This window comes from Nicotiana tomentosiformis, chromosome 8 (genome assembly GCF_000390325.3).
Source record: "Nicotiana tomentosiformis chromosome 8, ASM39032v3, whole genome shotgun sequence".
NCBI lineage: Eukaryota > Viridiplantae > Streptophyta > Magnoliopsida > Solanales > Solanaceae > Nicotiana > Nicotiana tomentosiformis.
Window position 1 is genome coordinate 88,811,957 of NC_090819.1, and position 27,320 is coordinate 88,839,276.

General features: G+C 36.7%; 1 long non-coding RNA gene across 2 annotated transcripts; it reads right to left on the minus strand.

The window, feature by feature from the left end:
- Positions 1-553: 553 nt before the first annotated feature.
- On the minus strand, positions 554-16,756 carry LOC104106190 (uncharacterized). 2 transcript variants are annotated; one of them, XR_011410453.1, is made up of 5 exons: positions 16,542-16,743; positions 16,345-16,433; positions 7,570-7,633; positions 847-1,383; positions 554-772 (listed from the first exon to the last, which is right to left on the minus strand). It is a non-coding gene; the product is annotated as an uncharacterized lncRNA (long non-coding RNA). The 2 variants fall into 2 exon arrangements; XR_011410452.1 differs by lacking the exons at positions 554-772; positions 847-1,383 and having other exon boundaries at positions 7,347-7,633; positions 16,542-16,756.
- Between the last annotated feature and the right edge of the window lie 10,564 nt (positions 16,757-27,320).

Below are 27,320 nucleotides of genomic sequence, written 5' to 3' on the forward strand. Positions count from 1 at the left end.
TGCGCTTGCATAGCTCTGAGTGGCAGCCTTCACCATAACTCCCCTATTTTGTATTTTTAGTTTTGCATCACGAGACTTTGTTAAGTATCTAACTCCATTACTTATATATACATACATCCTTTTTGCTTGCTTTGATGGGCCAATAGCTAGATTTTGAATTTCTTCTGATATTTGCTCACCTGCCATATGTATCTTCTCAACCTATAAATAAGCAAGAACTAATTAAAAATTGGTATTGTAATATTATATATAGTGTGTGTGTAAATGCATTTTAGCTAGTTCATAATTACACGTTTTCTAAACCATATGTGAAATTTTTCATTGTGAATCTGATCCACATCATGTCTCGATAGACGAGGATTTTGCTTCTTGATTTCTTTTATATGTTCACTACAAAAGTAAAACACAAAGAAACTTAATAAAAAAATTATAAATATTATTACTTAATAATTAATTATAAAGCAAAATATTATTGAATACTTACTCGCGGCATGGCGTTATGGTAGCAGAATTAAATAAAACATATCTGTATGCTTGGGCATGGGTAATGTCATCAAGCGTAAACCCGTTAATTTTAGTTGACTCACGACCCTCTTGATTTGAAATCTCATTATACAAACCATAATTTCTTAAAGGTCAATTTAATTTTATCTCCACATCATGTAGATATCTTGAGCAGAATGTCATGCACTCTTCTATCCAATATCCCTCTGCAATTGATTCTTCTGGGTGGCTTCTACTCCTCACATAATTTTTAAGAGTAAGCAAGTACCTAAAATAATAAATAATATTATAGTTCAATATAATACTTCAAAAGTACAATAAATAAGAATAATGAAATAGTACCTTTCAAATGCCCACATTGAACGGTATTGTGGAGATCCACCAATGTCACGACCCAAAATCTCACATGTCGTGATGGTGCCTATCTCAATACTAGGCAAGCCAACAATCTAAATAAACCACCATATCTTTTAAGTTTGAGAACAAAATAATTAAATTCAGCGGAAGAAACTCACAATTTCAAATATAACACTCCCAAAACCTGGTGTAACTGAGTACATGAGCATCTAATATGAATACAAAGTCTGACGAATAAAAAATACTGTTTGAAAATATTGAACAGTAAAATAATTAAGCAGGAAAGGAATCGAGTCTGCGGACGTCAAGCAACTACCTTAGTAGTTCCCAACATAATTAATTTCGAAATCTAGCAGCCGCCATATTTGGGAGAACCTGGATCTGCACACGAGGTGCAAAGTGTAATATGAGTATAACTAACTCAATAAGTAACAAGACTAACCTCTGGGCCGAAAGAAATGACGAGATCCGCAGGTACAGTCCAATATAAATAATGGTACAAAAATGTAGGCATACTTTCAACTGTAACAGTTAAACTCAGTATAAGTGAAACAGATCAATACTGCATGATATGAGAAATATGTCATCTTAGTAGAAAGACCTCAAGTAAATATTGGTCACCAATTATTCGATCACTCGGTACTGTTTATGGCCAATCCAACCTAGGGGTGTTCCAACCCGTATATAAATATACATCGACTGACAGCCAGTCACTCAATACCGTATAAAGCCAATCCAACCCTGGGGTAATTTATCCCCAAATATAAATGATACGAACAAGATCCATGTCCAGGTAAATTCATTACAATATAAATAAATAAGGCAAGTCCATGCCCTGAGAAATCCATCTCGAATATAAATAATCATCTACGCTCACTGGCTCACTAGGGGGGTGTACAGACTCCGGAGGGCTCCTTCAGCCCAAGCGTGATATAAAGCCTTTATGGCCTACTACCGGCGGGCAGTCCTGGTCCGCATAATAATAAAGCCTATAAGGCCTGCTGCAGGCGGGCAGCCCCGATCCATAAAAGAGTAAAGCCTATAAGGCCTGCTGTAGGCGGGCAACCCCGATCCATATAATAATAATGTATAAATCCATTATGGCATGCTGCAGGCGGGCAACCCCGATCCAGAATAATAATTATATATATATAAGCCAATATGGCCTGCCGCGGCATGTAGCTCGATCCCATAATTATCCTTACAATGGACGAATATGACTGAGTATGAAATGTATATTTTTGAAATAATTAATTCAACGGCAATACGATCCTATGGGTCCTAAAATATCAGCACATATCCTAAACATGATCTTTATTACGAGCCTTAGCTCAATTCCTCTAACACGTGCCACATGTTCAGATAATAACATAATCCTTTAGTTTTACAACTTCACAAGATATATTCAAGACACAATTTCTGTGGTGCACGTCTGCATGCTCGTCACCTATCGTGTGTGTCACCTCCAAACAATTTATATCATACCAAATTTCGGGGATTCATACCCTCAGAACCAAGTTTGGAAGTGTTACTAACCTCAAACCGTATAATTCTTTACTCCGCTATTCCTTTGCCTCGTGAATTGGCCTCCAAACGCCTCGAATCTAGCCACTATTAATTCGATTCAGTCAATAAAATTTATTGGAATTAATCCCATAAGAAAATATAAATTTTCCAACACAATCCGAAATTTAGCTCAAAAATCGCCCGTGGGGCCCACATCTCGGAATCCGATAAATGTTACAAAATCCGAAAGCACATTCAACCACGAGTCTAACCATACTAATTTTATCAAAATTCGATCTCAACTCGACCTCCAAACCCTCAAATCTTATTTTCAAATCCCTAGGTTCAAATCCTCACTTTACACCTCAAAAACACGTAATCTAGTCGGATTATTCGTTGATATTTCAATATTATGGAGAAGAAATGATCACAAGTGACTTACCTCAAGATTTTTCGTGATTTCTCGCTCAAAAATTGCCTCAATCCATGTTGGAAATGTTAGAAATGACAAAAATCTCGGACTCCTCTGTTTTTAACATTCAGTCCAGGATTTTCGCACATGCGACCCCCTGTCCGCACCAGCGGAACCGCTTATGAGGTGAAATTTCCGCTTCTACGGAAGCCACTTGGTTTCCCAAAATGCCGCACTTGCGCTCCATCTCCCGCGGCTGCAAAACCGCACCTGCGCTCCTTCGCTCGCGCATGCATGAGCTGATTCTGCGCAACATGAGCCGCTTCTTCGGCATCGCACCTGCGTCCAATTTCTGGCAGGTGCGATCACACCAAAAGATGAAAAATTTCCAGATTTTTTCTAAGTCCGAATTTGATCCGTTAACCATTCGAAACTCACCCAAGACCCTCAGGACGTTAACCAAATACACCAACAAGTCCTAAAACATCATACAAACTTTGTTGAGTCTTCAAATCACATCCAAAAACACTAAAAATACGAATCACACATAGATTCAAGCCTAATGAAATTTGAAACTTTCAATTTCTATAAACGACGCCCGAACCTATTAAATCACGTCCGATTGACCTCAAATTTTGCACACAAGTCATACATGACATAACAGAGCTATAAAAATTTTCAGAACTGGATTTCGACCCCAATAACAAAATGTCAATTCCCCGGTCAAACTTCTCAAAATTTTAATTTTTCCCATTTCAAGCAAAATTCCACTACGGACTTCCAAATAATTTTTCGGATATGCTCTTAAGTCCAAAATCATCATACGGAGCTATTGGAATCATCAAAATTCCATTCTGGGGTCGTTTACATATAAGTCGACATCCAGTCTCTATTTTAACTTAAGCTTTAAACCTTGGAACTAAGTATTCCAATTCGTTTCAAAACCTCACCGGACCCGAACCAATTAACCTGGTAAGTCATAAAACAACTATAAAGCATAAACTGAGCAGTAAATGGGGAAACGGGATATAATACTCAAAATGACCGGCCAGGTCATTATATTCTCCCCCACTTAAACATACGTTCGTCCTCGAACGTGCCAAAAGTTGTTTCCAAGCCATCACATCACTATTCCACCTACCATGCACATACCCGGGGGTGATCCCACGCCACCCTATTCTGTGTAAATTGTATAGGCCTGACAACAAACATAATTAAAAATCATTACTTCAACCTTAGCCCATAAACCTTGGAATTCAATTTCCAACATTCAAAATTTCTTTTCAAGACCTAAATCTCATATCAACACGATGTATGAGTCTGAACAAGCTGTATTAAGCCATAACCATAACCCTAGATATACTCACTTAACATACTACACAACTCGCATGCTCGCAACACCATTTTTGATCATATTAACTACTCCAAAGTAAACCGGTAATAGTATTAAACCCCATATCAAACAAAATCTCATTCTAAAACTTTCGTACACTGCTGATAATGAAAAAAACATGCGAAATCTCATAACATTTTATCATATCGACAAGTCATGGAGCTCTCCCGCCCCAACCAGAACCATAATCATTTTCTAAGTCGACTTTCAATATTATCCTCCCAATATACCGTAATCAAACTTGATAGTACCCATTCTAGGTCCAATGACCAAATATTATTAAATACAACTATCCTATTGACATGCCACACCAATACAACTCAATCCACAACTATGCAACCTTGTACCCAAAATGGAAGATGTCTCAAAGTAGAGAACCGTATTGTAAGTTCAACAAGCACCACCACAACTGTAATGCTATAAGCTCATTATATATATAGTAGAACCAAGACACATAAATTTAATAACAGTAACCAGCTCTTCTAGAGCTCACATTAGCATCACTCGCACGGACAACTCACGTGCTATAGTATCAATATCTGGACCCGTACAGACACTCTTGTGCCAATAATATTAGTATATGAATCCTCACGGACAACTCACATGCCAATAACATAATCCGTCTGGCATGGTCACAGGCCTCTAATCCAAGCATATCATACATGAGCAATCAAATAAGTACGCATGAACCATCGTAATTGATCACAACTCCAGCATTCGAATAACTATCACATCCTTCATGCACGATCATCCCACTAGGAATATTTTCATAATTATTCCGTGCCACATATCAATAATTTGAATATCATCAGTTTATCAACCAGGAGAGTACCGCAATACCAATAAACATTCGTAAATCAAAATACAATGCCCCATTTAACCGCACACCCTTCTCAGGGATTACCGAGCAACTATAACAATCATCTAAATATATAACACTGACCATTATGTCCAGAATTCGTGATCTTCCTTTCAAGAATGAACTGACACCTTGTACATATAAATCTAAATCCCTCACAACACACCACATCTATCATGTGAAAAGCACGATAATCTCATTATAAACTCCGAGTCACCAGCAAATTACATACCCTATTAGTTGGAAACTTTTCTCTTACTTTTTTCTAGGAGGAAATCACAATGCACAACACGTTCCCCACACCGGCAGAAATATCCGGATCAAACCATGGTAGAAATCATCAAGAACACTTTGAAATCTGTTTGCACATAACCAATCTATCAAAACTAAATTCCTCTAACTCGACCAAGCCACATAGGTTGCCAAATCCGAGAGTATTGCCATAAAACACTCGTAAAGCCTCACATCATCATAAGAACTAAAAGAACCAAGCATACCATTACCATATTGATCCAGCATGTTACCCATTTGTCCTATTTTCTCCGAGTTTCTTATGGATTATCCTCAAGTTGTCATTTCTCCTTGTCAGAACACCACTACTTTATCCAAAGCTCACTACAAGACATCCTAACTTAAAACTACACCGCCCTAAGGCCCATAAGTCACTGCATTCTTCTTAAGCACCTCCATAAATACTACAACTGTAACACTCACTCTGAAATACCTTATGCGAATTTACAATTGTTCCTCTTTCCTTTCTTACACTGAAATATAGAATCCATAGTCAAATAGAATTACTGCACGTCCCGATACCATCCAATGTAAGTACCCGATTCTAGTGATATACAAATTCAAAAAAATTTCAATTTCCATATATACATTTTGAATCCATTAGAACCCTCTCGAGATTTATCCACTCTGCTCAAATCTAATTTACTCCGCCCCAAGCAGGCCGAGAGACATGTGCTCCTTTAGCACGATCAACACTCAAAAAAGTAACCCTGCCTTAACTCGACCAATCGAATTCATACTTCGTGCGCACTACATCCTTCAAAATAACAACTTAATCATTCCATAATTTTCATATTTTCATAAAGTTTAATGTAACCCGTATCCAGGAATCCTCGATCTCCACCTCTGTAAGTCATAACTAACCCACAAGTATGCCTCAAACCAAAACTAAAATTTAACATATATCTATGAAATTGAATTGTCAATAGAAGACTCCCCCACTTTCTCAAAGCTATAGAACAAAATACTCGATAACTCATAATACCCATACTTTATTATTGCTATAATACTGCAGTCAGTTCAACGAAAATTCTTCTCAAGCTTATGCAACACCCACCATAAAATGCCCCAATCATCCGCTAAGTTAGCATTTATTCTCGCGAAAATCAAGTCAAATTTTCTCAACCCGATTCAAATTCAAATCTCAACACATACGCTCCGTTGGTAGAAAAGAAACTCTCTATTCACATCATAAGGAACACACCTACATAGATTACTGCGCAGGAGAAAACCTACCTGCTTAGTCCTAAATTGGCATCTTGTTATATACCCTTTCGCAGCCACAATTACTATGAAATCACTTAATCTTTCTGAGTCCAAACTCATTAACCAGACACGAGAATTTAATTTGCCCCAAAATTTAACAACGTGAAAGATCTTTCAAAACATTCACACTTGAGATTGTACGTCACATCAAAACAAAAATAAAGCACACAATGGCCTTCTTTTATATTTCAAGGAAACACTTCTCGTCACATTCAAATCGTCTTAACACATCCCGCAATTACATCATATTCATCACAAAGCCATTCCACCACTCATCGAGCCACAAATTCCACTCATAGGGATATTACCGGACATATGAGTCCAAATGTACAGGTTACAACTGAATCTATCGAGCCTAAGCTGTGGACTAAACCTGGCCTCAAGTCCTCCAGACTAGCCCATCACCAAAACACAGAATACACATCTTGAACCTCGTTCATAGAATCATAAGCCGGTAATGCACAACTGATACCGAGCGCTCATGTGCGCATACGAATGCGTGGAAGGAATTCAAAGAGTTATGTTTCAAGCTGAATCAATTCCGCATGATAGAATTCAAGAAAGTAAAATTTTCCTAAGGGTTCGACAGCCTCTCGAAGATAAGTACAGACGTCTCCGTACCGATCCGCAAGACTCTACTAAACCCGCTCATGACTCGCGAGATCTATGTTACCTAGAGCTCTGATACTAACTTGTCACGACCTAAAATCTCACCTGTCGTGATGGCGCCTATCTCAATATTAGGCAAGCCAAAAATCTAAATAAACCACCATATCTTTTAAGTTTGAGAACAAAGTAATTAAATTCAGCGGGAAAAACTTACAATTTTAAATATAACACTCCCAAAACCCGGTGTCACTGAGTACATGAGCATCTAATATGAATACAAAGTCTGACGGATAAAAATCACTGTTTGAAAATATAGAACAGTACACTAATTAAACAGAAAAAGAATCGAGTCTGCGGACGTCAAACAACTACCTTGATATTTCCCATAGAATTAACTTCGAAATCTAGCAGCCGCCGTATCTGGAAGCACCTGGATCTGCACACAATGTGCAGATTGTAGTATGAGTACAACTAACTCAATAAGTAACAAGACTAACCTCTGGGCTGAAAGAAATGACGAGTTTCGCAGGTACATTCCACTATAAATAATGGTACAAAAATGTAGGCATGCTTTCAAGTTCAACAGTTAAACTCAGTACAAGGGAAATAGATCAATACTGTATGATATGAGGAATACAACATCTCAATTGAAATACCTCAAGTAAATACTGGTCACTAATTATTCGATCACTCGGTACTATTTATGGCCAATCCAGCCCAGGGGTGTTCCAACCCGTATGTAAATACACATCGACTGACAGTCAGACACTCAGTACCGTATAAGGCCAATCCATCCCTGGGGTAAATAACCCCAAATGTAAATGATACGGACAAGATCCATGTCCAGGTAAATTAATTACAATATAAATAAGTAAGGCAAGTCCATGCCCTGGTAAATCCATCCCGAATATATATAATCATCTACGCTCAATGGGGTGTGTACAGACTACGGAGGGGCTCCTTCAGCCCAAGCGTGATATAAAACCTTTATGGCTTACTGCAGGCGGGCAGTCCCGATCCGTATAATAATAAAGCCTATAAAGCCTGCTGCAGGCGGACAATCCCGATCTAAAAAATAGTAAAGCCTATAAGTCCTGCTACAGGAGGGCAGCCCCGATCCATATAATAATAATAATGTATAAAGCCATTATGGCCTGCTGCAGGCGGGCAACCCCGATCCAGAATAATAATAATAATAATAATAATAATAATAATAATAATAATAATAATAATAATAATAATAATAATAATATATAAAAGCCAATATGGCCTGCCGCGATGCGCAACTCGATCCCATAATTATCCTCACAATGGACAAATATGACTAAGTATGAAATGTATATTTTCTAAATAATTAATTCAACGGCAACACGATTCTATGGGTCCTAAAATATCGGCACATAGCCTAAACATGATCTTTATTACGAGCCTCAGCTCAATTCCTCTAACATGTGTCACATGTTCAGATAATAACATTATCTTTTAATTTTACAACTTCACAAGATTTATTCAAGACACATTTTTTGTGGCACACGTCTACATGCTCGTCACCTATCGTGTGTGTTACCTCCAAATAATTTATATCATACCAAATTTCGAGGATTCATAGCCTCAGAACCAAGTTTAGAAGTGTTACTTGTCTCAAACCGTGTAATTCTTTACTTCGATATGCCTTTGCCTCGTGAATTGTCCTCCAAACGCCTCGAATCTAGCCACTATTAATTCAATTCAGTTAATAAAATTTATTGGAATTAATCCCATAAGAAAATACAAATATTCCAACAAAATTCGAAATTTAGCTCAAAAATCGCATGTGGGGCCCATATCTCAGAATCTGACAAAAATTATAAAATTCAAAAGCCCATTCAATCACGAGTCTAACCATACTAATTTTATCAAAATCCGACTTCAACTCGACCTCCAAACCCTCAAATCTTATTTTCAAATCCCTAGATTCAAATCCCCGATTTACACTTAAAAAACACGTAATATAGTCGGATTATTCGTTGATATTTCAATATTATGGAGAAGAAATGATCACAAGTGACTTACCTCAATATTTCCCGTGATTTCTCGCTCAAACATCGCCTCAACCCCCGTTGGAAATGTTAGAAATGACAAAAAATCTCGGACTCCTCTGTTTTTAACATTCAGCCCAGGATTTTCGCACCTGGACCCCCTAACCACACCTGCGGAATCGCTTATGCGGTGAAATTTCCGCTTCTGAGGAAGCCACTTGGTTTCCCAAATGCCGTACCTGCGCTCCATCTCCCGCACCTGCGGAGCCGCACCAGCGCTCCTTCGCTCGCGCGTGCATGAGCCGATTCTGCGCAACATGAGCCGCTTCTTCGGCATCACACCTGCGGCCAATTTCACGCAGGTGCGATCACACCAGAAGACAGAAAATTTCCAGATTTTATCTAATTCCGAATTTGATCCGTTAACCATCCGAAACTCCCCCGAGACCCTCGGGACCTTAACCAAATACACCAACAAATCCTAAAACATCATACAAACTTAATCGAGTTTTTAAATCACACCCAACAACACTAAAAACATGTATCACACATAGATTCAAGCCTAATGAACTTTGAAACTTCCAATTTCTATAAACGACGCCGGAACCTATCAAATCACGTCCGATTAACCTCAAATTTTGCACACAAGTCATAAATGACATAACGAAGCTATGAAAATTTTCAGAACTGGATTCCGACCCCGATAACAAAAAGTCAACTCCCCGGTTTAATTTCTCTAAAATTTAATTTTCGCCATTTCAAACCAAATTCTACTACGAACTTTCAAATAATTTTCCGAACACGCTCCTAAGTCCAAAATTACCATACGGAGCTATTGAAATCATAAAAACTCTATTCCGGGGTCGTTTACACATAAGTAGACATTCAGTCACTATCTTAACTTAAGCTTTAAACCTTGGAACTAAATGTTCCAATTCATTCCAAAACCTTACCGGACCTGAACCAATTAACCTAGTAAGTCATAAAATAACTGTAAAGCATAAATTGAGCAGTAAATGGGGTAGCGGGATATAATACTCAAAATGACAGGCCGGATCGTTACAACCAATCTTTGCTTCTTCAGCTAAATGGATGACTAGATGTTCCATGATATCAAAAAAAGATGAAGGAAATATTCTATGATGATCCAAAATGTCATCTTTAAATTCAATAATTAATTCTATGTTCTAAGACCTAAAAAAGTACTATTTATTATTCCTCGACTTGCGTGCGATGTCCGTAAAATTTTCCGAAAAGTTTTCAGGTAAAAAATATATTAAAATGTGAATTAGAGCTTTAAAACTAATTGAGTTGACTTTGGTCACATTTTGAGAAAACGAACTCGGATCAATGTTTTGACAGTTTTGGTAGGTCCGTATCGTGATTTGGGACTTAGACGTATGTCCAGAATCAAATTCCGAGGTCCTTAGCCCGAGATATGGAATTTTGATGAAAAATTAAAAGTTTAAGTTTAAATAGTGACCGGATGTCAAATTATGTGCAAACGACCCAGAAATAGAATTTTGATGATTCTAACAACTCCGTATGGTAATTTTGGATTTAGGAGCATGATCGAAATTTTATTTAGAAGTCCGTAGTGGAATTAGGCTTGAAATGCCAAAAGTTGAATTTTTGAAAAGTTTGACCGGGGGGTTGACTTTTGATATCGAGGTCGGAATCCGATTCTGGAAATTGGAATACGTCTGTTATGTCATTTATGACTTGTGTGCAAAATTTGAAGTCATTCCGAATTGATTTGATGTGTTTCGGCACAAGATATAGAATTTGAAAGTTCAAAGTTCATAAATTTTGATTTGAGGTACGATTCGTTGTTTTGATGTTGTTTGATGTGGTTTGAAGCCTCGACTAAGTTTGTATTGTATTTTGGGACATGTTGGAATAATTGGTTAAGGTCCCGAGGGTCTCGGGTGGATTTCGAAAGGTAAACGGAATGGATTTCGGACAAAGAGGGTTGCTGGAAATTTCTGTTGCAGAACTTTCGCCAAAAATTTCTGTTGCAGAAATTTCTCCAGAAATTTCTCCAGAAATTTCTGGTGCGTGAAGCCAATTTTGAAAACTTATATCTCGCAATTCATAAGGAATCCTAATATTTTCAAAACATGAAAGTTGTATTCATTTGATTATAGTTTCCATAAAGTTACACCATTTATTATTTGGACATTCGTACAGAAAGTTATGATGGATTGAATGAAGGCCGGTAGAGCAGTTTCACCAGAAATTTCTGATGCATGGAGCCGATTTTGGAAGCTTATATCTCGCAATTCATAAGGAATCGAAAATGTTTCAAAACATGAAAGTTGTAGTCGTTTGATTCTAGTTTCCAGAAAATTAAACCATTCATCATTTGGATATTTGTATATAAAGTTATGATTGATTGAAGGAAGGCTGGAACAAGCAAGTTCTGGTGGACATTTAGTGACGAAAAATGGACTTTTAGTGACGGATGGGCAGAAACTTAAGGACCAAAAATGGTAATTTCCTTCATTTCGTTTTGGATTTTTGGAGCACGGTTCTTGCGCGATTTTTGGGCGATTTTTACGGAAAAATATTGGGGTAAGTGTTCCTTATCCTATATTGATTATATTTCATGATTCCATACTCATTTACATCATGAATCAGTGAATTTATGGAAGAAAAATCAAGATTTTTGCAAAATCTTTCAAAAACGAAAATTTAAGATTTGGAGGTCGAGTTGTTATCGGAATTTGATAAAATTGATATAGGTGGGCTCGTAATTGAATGGGTTGTCGGATTTTATAAGTTTCACCGGATTTCGAGATGTGGGCCCTACGGGCAAATTTTGAGCTAATTTCGGATTTTATTGAAAAATATAATATTTTCTTATGAAATTGATTACTATAATTTTTGTTGACTCTATCAAACTAATTATGACTAGATACGAGTTGACCAGAGTCGGAAAATCGAGAAAAAAGCATAATACTTGGTTAAATTGGAGCAAGTCGAGGTAAGTGACTTGTCTAACCTTGTGTGGGGAAAATTCCCCCTAGGATTGATAATTATAATGTGTGAAAAGTCGTGTACACGAGGTGACAAGTGTGTACACGGGCTAAATGTGAAAGATTATATTTTAAATTGTGTAGATCACTGTTGCGCATTAATTAAATTACTTCATTTTGTTATATTCTTCATTATTGATTTAATGTTTATATTTTAAATTTGCTTGACCTTTTCCTGCTAATTGTTTTATCTGTTTAGTTGGAACTTGGTTTCTTTTATTCTGTGCATTAGTTGAAGGTTGATTTTCTTTAAATTAAATATTATTAATATGAAGTATTTGACATTTTTAAACTTGATATTAAAGGAACGTATTAAAGATTTTAAAATATTATTTTCCTGAATTATTTACTCTTGGATATTTTTGTAAGATTTTCGTACTCATTGTGATGGAGCAGTGAGCTCTTTATTGTGAAAAAATATTATTGTTGAATTATTTTGACATGAGCCGTGAGCTCTTTATTGTGAAAAAAATATTATTGTTGAATTATTTTTGACATGAGTCGTAAGCTCTTTATTGTGAAAAAATATTATTGATGATTTATTTTGGCATGAGCCGTGAGCTCTTTATTGTGAAAAAATATTGTTGTTGAATTATTTTCGCAAGTTAAATTATTTGAGCACTTGAGGTGCAAATTGTGATATATTGTGATATTGATACGCATGCGGTGGTATAAGGTTTGTGTATTGAAACGCATGCGGCGAGATAAGGGTGACTTGATATGCGTGGCTAGTAGGGGAAACTACTTGAAATCATGCGGTATGATAAGGATGGCTAAAACGTGGGATGCTATTTTGAAAAAAATATTTTCTTTCAAATAAATTGTGAAGGCTCCCGCGGTGAGATAAGAAAATGAGATATTGTGAATTTATTTATGATTTGGGACTACGAAGCGGTACCTCGGGAGTGTCCTTGTTGATATTGATTTATGGCCGCAGTTGCCTTTGATTATTTGTTGTGATTTTCTTGAAGTTGAAAGGAAATTTTGTTTTGTTTTCACGAGATGTTATTTGTCATTATTTTGTGTAATTAAACGGTAACATGCTACTTGATTCATTTCCATCGTTATTTTATTTTATTATATTGTTAAATATTTTACCATGCCAATTATTATTTTTCAGTAGGGCCTGACCTGACCTCGTTACTGCTCTACCGAGGTTAGGCTTGGCACTTACTGGGTACCGTTATGGTGTCCTCATACTACGCTTCTGCACATCTTTTTGTGCAGATCCAGGTACACCTTATCAGACCAGGCATCAGTAAACTAGCTGTACGAGGAGACTTCGAGGTATATCCGCCAGCGTCCGCAGACTCCGGAGTCCCCTTCTATCTTACTATGTTGTCTTCCTTATTTGCTTTAGACTCTGATGTATAGAGACATAGAGAATAAATTTTTAGAAGCTTGTGACTTATTTCTACCGGGTTTTGGGAGTTGAAATTATTTTAATTGTAGTTTATTTATTTCAGATATTTATTATTATTTCGCATTAATAGGCTTACCTAGTCTTAGAGACTAGGTGCCATCATGACCTCCTACAGAGGGAATTTGAGGTCGTGACACATTCTCTCCAAATGACAAAGAGTTATTACAACTCGATCTTGGAGCATTTCTAATTCACCTATGTTCATAACTGTTGAACAAATGCCCATAATAAAATTACTTAATTCGATCATTGGCTTAAAAACATTCATTGGAAGGAGACCTCGCAAAGCAATAGGAAGGAATTGTTGCATTAGCTCTTTTTTTAGGGTGCAAAGCCTTTCGAATCTCCATCTCTTGTAAATCCAAACGAGAATTCAGATTGTCCTTTCCTTTCCCGTCAATATTTAGTAATGTCCAGAATATATTGTAAAATATATTCTTTTCAATATGCATTGTGTCAAGATTATGACGAATTATATTGTCTTTCCAGTAGTCTAACTCAAAAACTATGCTCTTTTTCATCCATAAATATTTGAACATGGCATCGTCAACATGATCAGAATTCATCCATTTTCTTTTCTTGGATTTGGTCGATGGATGTTTTCTGAATTTATTTTTAATACCTTTCAATTGCTTAAGAACTTCAATTCCTGATAAACATTTAGGTGCTGCCTCTAACTCCTTAAAACCATCAAACAGAACTTTATCGTTTCGAAACTTGTGCCCATGGGGTAACCAACGCCTATGCGACATGAAGCAATATTTTCGCCCATATTTAAATCTCAAAAATTTAGTCTTAGTCAGACAACATGGTCAAGCATATCTAGTTTTCACACCATACCCTGATAAGTTACCTAGTGCTGAAAAATCACTGACTGTCCAAAGCAATGAAGCACGCATTTGAAACATATGATTCTTTGATGCATCATAATGTCAACACCAACCTACAATTCTTTTAACTCATCAATTAACGGACGTAGATAGACATCAATATCATTGCCTGGTGCATGAAGGCCATCAATAATCATTGATAATATCATGTATAGTTGCTTCATGCACAACCATGGTGGCAAGTTATATGGAACCAAGATAACTGGCCATGTGCTATGTGAGATAGACATAGACTTGAATGGATTAAATCCATCTGAAGCCAATCCAAGTCTAACATTTCGAGGATCTTAAGAAAAATCTTGATGTGATTAATCAAATTTTCTCTAAGCAATACTATCAGCAGGATGTCGCATTACCCCGTTTTTAGTGCGACCTTCCGCATGCCATCTCATATCAGTAGATATTTTAGATGCCATGAATAATCTTTGAAGCCTCGGTATCAATAGAAAGTATCTAAACACCTTTGCTGGAATTTTTGAGGTTTCCAAACTACCAGATTCACCTACAAATTGTTTGTATCTTGGAGCTTTGCAAAACTTACAATCAGTTTGATCTTTTATCTCACTCCAATAGATCATACATTCATTTGGACATGCATGTATTTTTTTGTATTCGAGTCCTAAATATTTAATAATATTTTTGCATCATTAAAGGACTTAGGTAATATTTCACCTTCAGGAAACACATCTTTTAATAACTCTAACAACATGGAAAATGAATTGTTACTCCACCCATTGAGACACTTTAAATGTAATAGACGAACAAGAAAAGAAAGAAGTGAATATTTGCTTCCAAGATATAATTCACGCTCAGCTTCTTTCAATAAGTTAAAAAACTTTTCAATTTTCTTATCAAATCCCATATTATGTTGATTTGACCCACCAAAACTATCACCACGAGTGTCCATATTAATATAGTCACTAGTAGGAGGAAGTCCAAAAGCATCATGCACCAAGTTTTGTATCTCATCACCTCTATCTAATCTATCCATAGACATTGATGAAGATGATGTCTCACCATGAAAAATCTAATTAACATAACTAGGTAGAAATCCATCAACCACATTATGTTCAACAATCAACTCTTTCGGGATAAATTTCATATTACGACACTTCCAACGTGGACACAAGATTTCAGATGCATTAGGCCTATCTAATGAGGCAAAATGAAGAAACTTTTTGGCTCTATTCTCATATAGAGGATCATTCTTATTCAATATGTTTATCCAACTGTTATCCATTAAGAATAACCTATACATATAGCAAAAAAATCAATTAAAAGAGAGTAATTATAGATAGAAACTAGAAAGAGTATATCGTAGAATACGAATATATATTATAATTTATACACTTTACTAATGACTATACAAATGTGTTCATTCAGAGCATGGCAAAAAACATATCTAGTTTCTTTATTTTTTTTTCCAAGTGAATCTTACAAACTAGTTCACTCTATCGCCACAATATTTAATATTTTATCATGACTAAGCATAATCAAACTGTAGAATACCACAATTGACATCTTGAGTAAATAATCTAATTGAACTCTAAGCATAATCTACCACTAAATAATGAAAATATTATATCCAACTTTATAAATGTACTAAACAACAAACACCCAAAAATACACACAAAAAAATCAAAATCAATCTACCAATCAATACCTAAAAGGGAAAATTATTAACTCAAATCCAAACAATTAAGAAAAAGAAAGAAATTTGTTAACCAAAATCCGAACAACTAAGAAAAAGAAAGAAATCTGTTAACTAAATTGGGTACCTTGAATTTGTAGAAAATAAGCTTTGTGAATCTCAGTAGCAAAAGCCTCAGTGGCAAAAAAAGCCTCAGCAATTTTCGTCTTCAAGTATCTATTATAGCACAATGGAATGCAAAAAATTAGGTTTTTTTGTAGAATTCTAACTAAGGAAGGAAAACTATATTTTTTAGAATTGGGAGGAGGGAAGCAAAATTCTTACTGCCAAAATCTTTTCCTTCTAAATCTCCTATACTCTCCATACATTGCTCCTTTTGAGTCTTGGGGTGGAGGGAGCCGACTTGAGAAATTTTGGCCAAACCCAATTTGAGATTTTGAGCCAAAATTGATTTTAGATTGAGAGAAGAGAGCGGATAGTTCCTTAGGTGCTTCTAAGGCTAGGAGCATACGGCTAACCTATGTTTCTCAATTGTGGTCATCATAAATGTGGGTTCCTTGGTTCTATATATATTTTTGGTTTATTTTAAATATTTCATCTTTAAATCCAACATCTAACAAGTAGTATTAATAATAATATATATTTTGAATAAACATTGATAGTTTAATAAAAAGTTCTAAATCGGCAAAATGTTTTAAAAGTCGGGCCATATGACGTGAGCATTTCACTTAATATTGGGCGAGGCGTAAGCCTCATGAATCTTTAATTTCACTTTTTTGTCGCTTTTTGATAATTTTTCGGTATTTTCGGTTATTTATCGGCTTTTTTCTTATTATGAGACATATACTATTAAACACATATTCCGGCGACTAAATTTTCAACGTAACACTATCAAACCAATTGCTCTTTGAGAAATCTATCATTTACCATGATATATTGATGATTACTGAATCAAATACAATAATAACAACAACAACCCAGTATAATCCCACTAGTGGGGTCTGGGGAGGGTAGTGTATACGCAGACCTTACCCCTACTGTAACGACCCGATTTATCATTTTAAGAATTTAAGCCCTGCTTGGCGGCATAAGGCCTTGAGCAGCTTCTTATTATGTGTATTGACTTGCGTGCATGGATGAATTCAGTTACCGGATGATTTGGAGTAATTTGGGACACTTGGTCCCCAAAACGGAAGCTTAAATCTTAGGATTTTTACCGTAGTCGGAACTGTGTGAAGACGACTCCGGAATAAATTTTTGATGATGTCAATAGCTCCGTATGGTGATTATGGACTTAGGAGCGTATCCGAAAAATTATTTGGAGATCCATAGAGGAATTTGGCTTGAAATGACGAAAAATAAATTTTTGAAAAGTTTGACCGGGGGGTTGACTTTTTGATATCGGGGCCGAAATCCAATTCTGGAAATTAGAATAGCTTCGTTATGTCAATTATGACTTGTGTGCAAAATTTGAAGTCATTCCAGATTGATTTGATATGTTTCGGCACAAGATATAGAATTTGAAATTTCAAAGTTCATTAGGCTTGAATTGGGGTATGATTCGTGGCTTTGATGTTGTTTGATGTGATTTGAGGCCTCAAGCAGGTTCGTGTTATGTATTGGGACTAGTTGGTACGATTGGACGGTGTCCCGGGAGCCTCAGGTTTGATTCGGGGTGGTTCAGGACCAAGTTTGGGTATTTTGATGCTGCTGGTTGCTGGTTCTGGTGTTGTTCTTCGTGTTTGTGAGGAGCCTCTCGCGTTCGCGAAGAAGGATTTTGCTGTTAGGACTTTGTTCTTCGCGTTCGCGAAGAAGAAAATTTTGTTGTTCGTCGTCTGACTTTAGAGGCTCATATCTCGCAATCTATAAGAAATTTGGAGATGATCCAAAACTGAGAGTTATAGTTTGTTGTGTCTAGTTTCAGAAAGGTAAACCATATGTCATTTGGAGTTGTGTACAAAAAGTTATGGTGGATACACTATAGGCTGTCCGGGAAGAGTTTGGAAATCTCTGTTGCATAGGGCTGATTTTGGAAGCTTATATCTCGTAATCTATAAGGAATTGGGAGATGATCAACAAATAAAAGTTATAGCCCTTGGAGTGTAGTTTTCAGAAAGTCAAACCATTTATCATTTGGAGTTTTGTACAAAACGTTATGACTATTATACTAAAGGCTGTCTGAGAAGAGTTTGAAAATGAGTTTTGAAATTTTTTTTCTTCGCGAGGGGAGTCTCGCGAACGTGAAGAACAAACCCCTGGGCAGCAGAATAAAGTCCAACTTCGTGTCATTCTTCCATTTTCGGACCAAGGAAGCTCGGGTGAGGCGATCTTTCGAATGTTTTTCAAGGAAAATATTGGGGTAAGAATTCCTAACTTGATTTTGGTTAAATTACATGAATCTATTGTTGTTTTTATCACTAAATTAGTGAATTGGGTTGAAAAATTTAGAAAACCCTCTTAGTTCAAATTTAAGATTTGGAGGTTGATTTGTTATTGGAATTCGATAAAATTGGTATGGTTGAACTCGTATCGGAATGGGTGTTCGGATTTCATGAAAATTATGTCGGGTTCCGAGAGGCGGGTCCTTTTGTTGACTTTTTGGAATAAAATTTTAAGTCGACGTATTATTATCCGGAATTGTTTCCGATGAATTTTAATGAAGTTATACAATTAATTTGGATAGATTTGAGCTGTCCGGAGGTCAATTCAAGCAAGAAGGCTATTTTGGAATATTGGCCTAACTTCAAAAAGGTAAGTGTCTTGCTTAACTTCGAGTGGAAAAATTACCCCTTAGGCATCGAGTCTTATGTGCCATTTGTGAAATATGAAAAGCTGTGTACGCGAGGTGACGAGTACGTACTCGGCTTATATGTGTAAGTTTTATTGAGTTAAAATCCTGAGCATATTGTGTGGTAAATTGGGTAATTGTTGGTATATATTTATTCATCTAATTGTCGTGCCTAAATCCTTGTTGTTGTTGAATCTGTTGTTATATGACAATTTGACGTGATTGTTACTTGATTATTTATGTAATTTCGTGAATTTGTTGGTTTGATAATTATTGGAATTTAATTTCATTATGGATTTTTCCTCTGTAAATAATTAATTAAATGAGCTTAAGAAGAGGTGTTTATATAATTATTGAAAATTTAAATTTAATGAAGACTTGTTTTATATTGAGTAATTTCTTTCTCTATTGGTTATTTTTGGGTGTTGTACACATTGTATGGAGCTTTTGGCTATTTGTTGTAAAATTAATTGACATGGTTGTAGCTTTGGAATTTGGTTATGGCCATTGGGCAAATTGTGATATGAATTGATTTTGTTATGTTGCTGTGATAATTTCCCGTGTAAATTATTGTGTTGTGTGAGTTGTTATTTTGGGAAGATAAGGGTGACATTTCACCGTTGATATTATGTGGTTATAAGGGTGGCATTTCACTATTGTGTTTGTTGGAATATTATCTGGGCGGAGCGATAAGGGTGGCTATAGGAGCGATAAGGGCGGCAATAGGAGCGATAAGGATGGCTATTAGTATTGTCTGGGCGGAGCGATAAGGGTGGCTATAGGAGTGATAAGGGTGGCAATAGGAGCGATAAAGGTGGCTATTGTCAGGGACGATATGTGATGATGTGGGGTTGTGGTGTTGATAATTTTCATGTGATGTTGTGATTTTCTTGTGTTTACTTTTTTACCTTGTGCAATTTATCTTGTTGTTGGTAAATTGATAACAATCTAATTTATGTTGAAATTGAGAGCCTGTGGCTATTGCCAAGCGGTTTATAAAATGAAATGTGGGAACGAGGTGCCGTGAGTAAATAATGAGGATATTTGGCACGTGAATTGTCCGTGCAGTTGTGATATGAAATGTGGGCACGAGGTGCTGTGATGAAATGATAATGATAATTGACACGTGAATTGTCCATGCAGTTGTGATATGAAATTAGGGCACGAGGTGCCAAGGAAATATGATGATTCAATTATGGGCACGAGGTGCCGTGAAAATATGAAAAAGGGCCGAGACCCGTATTTTTATGATTATGAAATGAGGTGTCACATGGTGACTTTTTAATTGAAAGCATTATATTCAAAATATTTATTTGGAATGATTTTTACGTAGAAAGTATTATATGAAAGAATTGTATTTGAAAGATATTTATTTGAGGAAATTATATTTGAAAAGATTTATTGAAAGGATTATATTTGAAAAAAATAATTATTTGAGAAAATTATATTTGAAAGAGAGTTATCTGGAAGAATTATATGTGAAAGACATTTATTTGAAGGACTTGATTTAATTGGGTGTAATTGTGTTTATTAATTATTGAGTGATATTAATGGTATTCTTGTTGTCTGTTGTGCATATCACTGGTTGTTTTATCCTGCCCTTATTATTATTTGTTTCCTATTATTTGTATATTATATTGCACATGTTATTAGACTAGTGAGTATCTTGACTGTACCTCGTCTCTACTCCATTGAGGTTAGTCTTGATACTTACTGGGTACCGACCGTGGTATACTCATACTACACTTCTGCACATTTTTGTGCAGAGCCAGGTATTGGAGACATCGGACTTGAGAAGAGTTAAAGCGGGATCGTAAGGATTCAAGGTAGAGCTGTTTGGTCGTCGCAGTCCCTTGAAGTCTTTTCATTTCATTGTACTGTTAATTTTAATCAAACAGTATTGTATATTCGGTCCTCGTGATCATTTCATGTATTCAGTTAGAGTTCGTGACTCAGTACTACCAGTCTTGGGAGGTTGTACATTCATATTTGTTCCGCTGTTAGTTTTGGTTACTTATTTAATTAAAAAACAAATATGGCTCCAAAAATGTAATTGAAATCGACTTACCTAGTCTTAGAGACTAGGTGCCATTATGACGCGTGTGGTAGAATTTTGGGTCGTGACAAGTTGTTATCAGAGCTCTAGGTTCATAGGTTCTACGAGTCACGAACAAGTCTAGTAGAGTCTTGCGGATCGGTACGGAGACGTCTATACTTATCTTCGAGAGGCTACAGAACTGTTAGGAAATTTCCACTTTTTTCATTCCTGCCGTGCGGATTTGTTGATTGTAGAATTTGAGCCTTTGTATCTCTATTCTCTCATAGATGGTGAGGACACGTTCTACCGGGTTAGCTGAGCAGACATCCGCGCATACTACTAGGGATGCAAGAGGCCGGGGCCGTGGTATAGGTCGAGGAAGGGCACGTGTCGTGACTGGAGCATCTGTCAGAGCAGCAGTTGAGGAGCCGCCAGTAGCTCTAGCTGGGGGACAGGTATCAGAAGCACCTGTTGTTACCCCCGGGCTTCAGGAGACTTTAGAGCAGTTCCTGAGTATGTTTGGTACATTAACTCAGGCGGGATTGTTCTTTGTTGCACCAAATATTTCGCAGATTGGAGAAGTAGCTCAGACTCCTATCACAACTCTAGAGCAGCAGGTTCACGTTGGTCAGGTTCCGGGTGTAGTACCGGTACAACCAGTTATTCTGATTCGGCCTGAGGTCAGGCCCGAGGCATTAGAAGAAGAACAAAAGAGACTTGAAAGGTTTAAAAAATACGATCCACCAACTTTCAGTGGCACATCTACAGAGGATGCCCAAGAATTTCTAGAAAATTATCATCGTATTCTCCGCACCATGGGTATTGTGGAGGTGAGAGGAGTTGCCTTTACTACATTTCAACTGTCAGGCGCAACGTATCAGTGGTGGCAAATCTATGAAGAAGGTAGACCAGCCGATGCCACACCACCAACTTGGGCTCAATTTTCGAAAATGTTCTTGAAAGAGTTTGTTCCCCAGACTCTCAGAGATCCGTGGCGCACAGAGTTTGAACGGTTGTGTCAGGGCACTATGACTGTGTCAGAATATGCTATTAGGTTCAGTGAGTTAGCCCGTCATGCACCTATCTTAGTTCCTACAATCAGAGAACGGGTCCGCAGATTCATTGAGGGGCTCGATTATGATATTAAAATATGCATAGCTCGAGAGTTGCAAACTGATGCTCCATTTCAACAAGTAGTGGAGATTGCAAGGAAGATTGAGGGTGTTTTAGGCGAGGAAAGGGAGTCTAAGGAGGCCAAAAGGTCTCGAAGATCTGGAGGGTTCAGTGGATTTTACTCTTCAGCTAGAACCCATTATAGCGGAGGCTAGAGCAGTCGGTTAGCTCAGTCCGCACATCAAATTACTCGGAGTGCTCCAGTTTACAGTGCACCACTGACACGAGATTCTTACAGTGGTTATTCCAGTTATCCGGCACAGACTCAGTACGAGCAGTCGCGACCTCAGAGGGGTTGTTATGAGTGTGGTGATACTAGGCATATCATGAGAGATTTTCCTAGACTTGGGAGGGGTAGATTTTATCAGAACACTCCAGCTACAACAGTCATCTAGAGGTGGAGGACAGGCGGGTTGTGGGCGACTAAGAGGTGGAGGCCCGGCCCGTTGATTTAATCACTATGATTTGGCTGAGGCCAATACACCAGATGGTGTCGTTATAGGTACGATCCTAATTTTTATTATAAAAGGATATTTTCCTTAATTTGATTTGGTTTTGAATATTGAGGTGAATCCTCCTATTATGCTCCACTTATGGGTGAGCTTCGTAAATTTGTGACCCACTTAAATGTGTATCCCTATTGGGAGATTTAAAGATGTGAGCATATGTCTATCACTTTATTTTTGTGTACCATTGCGGGCTATAAGTCCAAAAGCAAAATTTTATTATTCAATACAGTGGGTTTAATATGTTTCGGAATAATTGATTCCAATATTTATGAATTATACGCCCTACCGGTATGAGAGTTCATTATATGTTGTGAAAATTGTTTATGAAATATATTAAAAAGAAGAAAGAAAGGAAATTGAAAATTTCAGTTGGCACAAGGTGCAACATAATTGTGATTCGGATTTGAAGACGAGATCCTCGCATTTTTACATGATGTGAAATATTTAAACTGGGCTACAAGCCGCCGTGGAAGTTATGTAAGGACGAGGTCCTTGTGGTGAAATATTTATGAGTTTAAAATTATCCCTTTGTGAAATTAATTTGTACAATAATATTAATAGAGAGTCATGCCTATTAGGCTTATTTGATAATTCTTGTATATTTTTCTGTTCATATTCCTCCATTTTCGTGCTGTAAACATTGAGTTTTAGCCTATGAGGTGAGTGCCCAGGTGGCGTTAAATATGACTCAGTAATCTGAGTAGGTAATCATGAGGTTTTCATGCCTCACATTCTGTTGTCAGTGTTGTGAAAATTCAAAATGAGGTGGTGGTTAACATGAGATTAATTGATGATGCCGGAATTAATTATGAACAGCTTTTAAGACCTGAGATGTGGTGATGAACATGCATATGATGTGCTTCATGTCCTGATATTATAATGATAATACAATGCTTGTAATGCGGAGGTTGGTGTTATTCATATATACCTTGAAGTATTTTATTAGGTTGTGGATGTATTATTAGGAGTTGTTTTGGTGTCACTCTGGCAGGTGGATAAGCTTGTTTACAAGGGAGACTCTGCCGCAATTTCTGAAAAATTTGGGAGTTAGTAAAATTTGGAGGATTGAGATTTGCAAAGGAAGAGATAAGTTATGTTATGTATTTGAGGGCGAATGATCCTAAGCGGGGGGAGAATGTAACACCTAAAAAAAAAATTTGAAGTACTTCAACACTATCAAGAAAGTTGATGTGTGCGTAGGCACGAGTTGCTATAGCCAGTTAGGACTAATACCGTGAGTTGTTGTAAAAATCAGGCATTTTGGAAATAATTGGAGAATTAGGGATTTTGCTTTAAAGCTTACAAGAATGGAGAAAAGAAATTATCTCAAATGAGATGGTGTTGTCGCGCTTATCTTAAATGCGGTATCGTGGAATCAACCGTGAGTATATGTGTAAAAGTAAAAATCATCAATTCGGTAACCTTAGAATAATTATTAGTACGTTTGAGGACGAACGTTTGTTTAAGAGGTGGAGAATGTAATGACCCGACTTGTCGTTTTAAGAATTTAAGCCTCGCCTGGCGGCATAAGTCCCTAAGAAGCTTCTTATTATGTGTATTGATTTGCGTGTGTGGTTGAATTCAGTTACCGGATGATTTGGAGTGATTTGGGACACTTGGTCCCCAAAACGGAAGCTTAAGTCTTAGGATTTTTACCGTAGTCGGAACTATGTGAAGACGACTTCGGAATGGAATTTTGATGATGTCAATAGCTCCGTATGATGATTATAGATTTAGGAGCGTGTCCGAAAAATTATTTGGAGGTCCGTACAGGAATTTGGCTTGAAATGGCGAAAAATGAATTTTTGGGAAGTTTGACCGGGAGGTTGACTTTTTGATATCGGGGCCGAAATCCAATTCTAGAAATTGGAGTAACTTCGTTATGTCAGTTATGACTTGTGTGCAAAATTTGAAGTCATTCCAGATTGATTTGATGTGTTTCGGCACAAGATATAGAATTTGAAATTTCAAAGTTCATTAGCCTTGAATTGGGGTATGATTCGTGGCTTTGATGTTGTTTGATGTGATTTGAGGCCTCGAGCAGGTTCGTGTTATGTATTGGTTACTGGTTCTGGTGTTGTTCTTCGCGTTCACGAGGAGCCTCTCGCGTTCGCGAAGAAGGATTTTGTTGTTAGGACTTTGTTCTTCGCGTTCGCGAATAAGGAAATTTTACTGTTTGTCGTCTCACTTTAGAGGCTCATATCTAGAAATCTATAAGGAATTTGGACATGATCCAAAAATGAGAGTTGTAGTCCGTTGTGTCGTTTTCAGAAAGGTAAACCATATGTCATTTGGAGTTGTGTACAAAAAGTTATGGTAGATACACTATAGGCTGTCCGGGAAGAGTTTGGAAATCTCTGTTGCATAGGACTGACTTTGAAAGCTTATATGTCATAATTCATAAGGAATTGGGAGATGATCAACAAATGAAAGTTATATCCCTTGGAGTGTAGTTTTCAGAAAGTCAAACCATTCATCATTTGGAATTTTGTACAAAAAGTTATGACCATTATACTAAAGGCTATGTGAGAAGAGTTTGAAAATGACTTTTTGAAGAATTTGTTCTTCGCAAACGCGAGGGGAGTCTCACGAACGCGAAGAACAAACCCCTGGGCAGCAGAATAAAGTCCAGCTTCGTGTCATTCTTCCATTTTCGGACCAAGGAAGCTCGGGTGAGGCGATTTTTTGAGAGTTTTACAAGGAAAATATTGGGGTAAGAATTCCTAACTTGATTTTGGTTAAATTACATGAATCTATTATTGTTTTTATCACTAAATTAGTGAATTGGGTTAAAAAATTTAGAAAACCCTCTTGGTTTAAATTTAAGATTTGGAGGTCAATTTGTTATTGGAATTCGATAAAATTGGTATGGTTGAACTCGTATCGGAATGGGTGTTGGGATTTCATGAAAATTATGTCGGGTTCTGAGAGGCGGGTCCTTTTGTTGACTTTTTGGAATAAAATTTTAAGTCGACGTATTATTATCCGGAATTATTTTCGATGAATTTTAATGAAGTTATGCAATTAATTTGGATAGATTTGAGCTGTCCGGAGGTCAATTCAAGCAAGAAGGCTATTTTAGAATATCGGCCTAACTTCAAAAAGGCAAGTGTCTTGCTTAACTTCGAGTGGGGGAATTACCCCTTAGGCATCGAGTCTTATGTGCCATTTGTGAAATGTGAAAAGTTGTGTACGCGAGGTGACGAGTACGTACTCGGCTTATATGTGTAAATTTTATTGAGTTAAAGTCCTGAGCATATTGTGTGGTAAATTGGGTAATTGTTGGTATATATTTAATCATCTAATTGTCGTGCCTAAATCCTTGTTGTTGTTGAATCTGTTGTTATATGATAATTTGATGTGATTGTTACTTGATTATTTATGTAATTTCGTGAATTTGTTGGTTTGATAATTATTGGAATTTAATTTCATTATGAATTTTTCCTCTGCAAAAAATTAATTAAATGAGCTTAAGAAGAGGTGTTTATATAATTATTGAAAATTTAAATTTAATGAAGACTTACTTTATGTTGAGTAATTTCTATCTCTATTGTTTATTTTTGGGTGTTGTACACATTGTGTGGAGCTTTTGGTTATTTGTTGTGAAATTAATTGACATGATTGTAGCTTTGGAATTTGGTTGTGGCCATTGGGCAAATTGTGATATGAATTGATTTTGTTATGTTGCTGTGATAATTTTTCGTGTAAATTATTGTGTTGTGTGAGTTGTTATTTTGGGGAGATAAGGGTGACATTTCATTGTTGATATTATGTGGTTATAAGGGTGGCATTTCACTGTTGTGTTTGTTGGAATATTGTCTTGGCGGAGCGATAAAGGTGGCTATAGGAGCAATAAGGGCGGCAATAGGAGCGATAAGGATGGCTATTGGTATTGTCTGGGCGGAGCGATAAGGGTGGCTATAGGAGTGATAAGGGTGGCAATAGGAGCGATAAAGGTGGCTATTGTCAGGGATGATATGTGATGATATGGGGTTGTGGTGTTGATAATTTTCATGTGATGTTGTGATTTTCTTGTGTTTACTTTTATACGTTGTGCAATTTGTCTTGTTGTTGGTAAATTGATAACAATCTGATTTATGTTGAAATTGAGAGCCTGTGGCTATTGCCAGGCGGTTTATAAAATAAAATATGGGCACGAGGTGCCGTGAGTAAATAATAAGGATATTTGGCACGTGAATTGTCCGTGCAGTTGTGATATGAAATGTGGGCACGAGGTGCTGTGATGAAATGATAATGATAATTGACACGTGAATTGTCCATGCTGTTGTGATATGAAATGAGGGCACGAGGTGCCGGGGAAATATGATGATTCAATTATGGGCATGAGGTGCCGTGAAAATATAAAAAAAGGCCGAGACCCGTATTTTTATGATTATGAAATGAGGTGTCACATGGTGACTTTTTAATTGAAAGAATTATATTCAAAATATTTATTTGGAAGGATTTTTACATAGAAAGTATTATATGAAAGAATTGTATTTGAAAGATATTTATTTGAGAAAATTATATTTGAAAAAAATAATCATTTGAGAAAATTATATTTGAAAGAGAGTTATTTGGAAGAATTATATGTG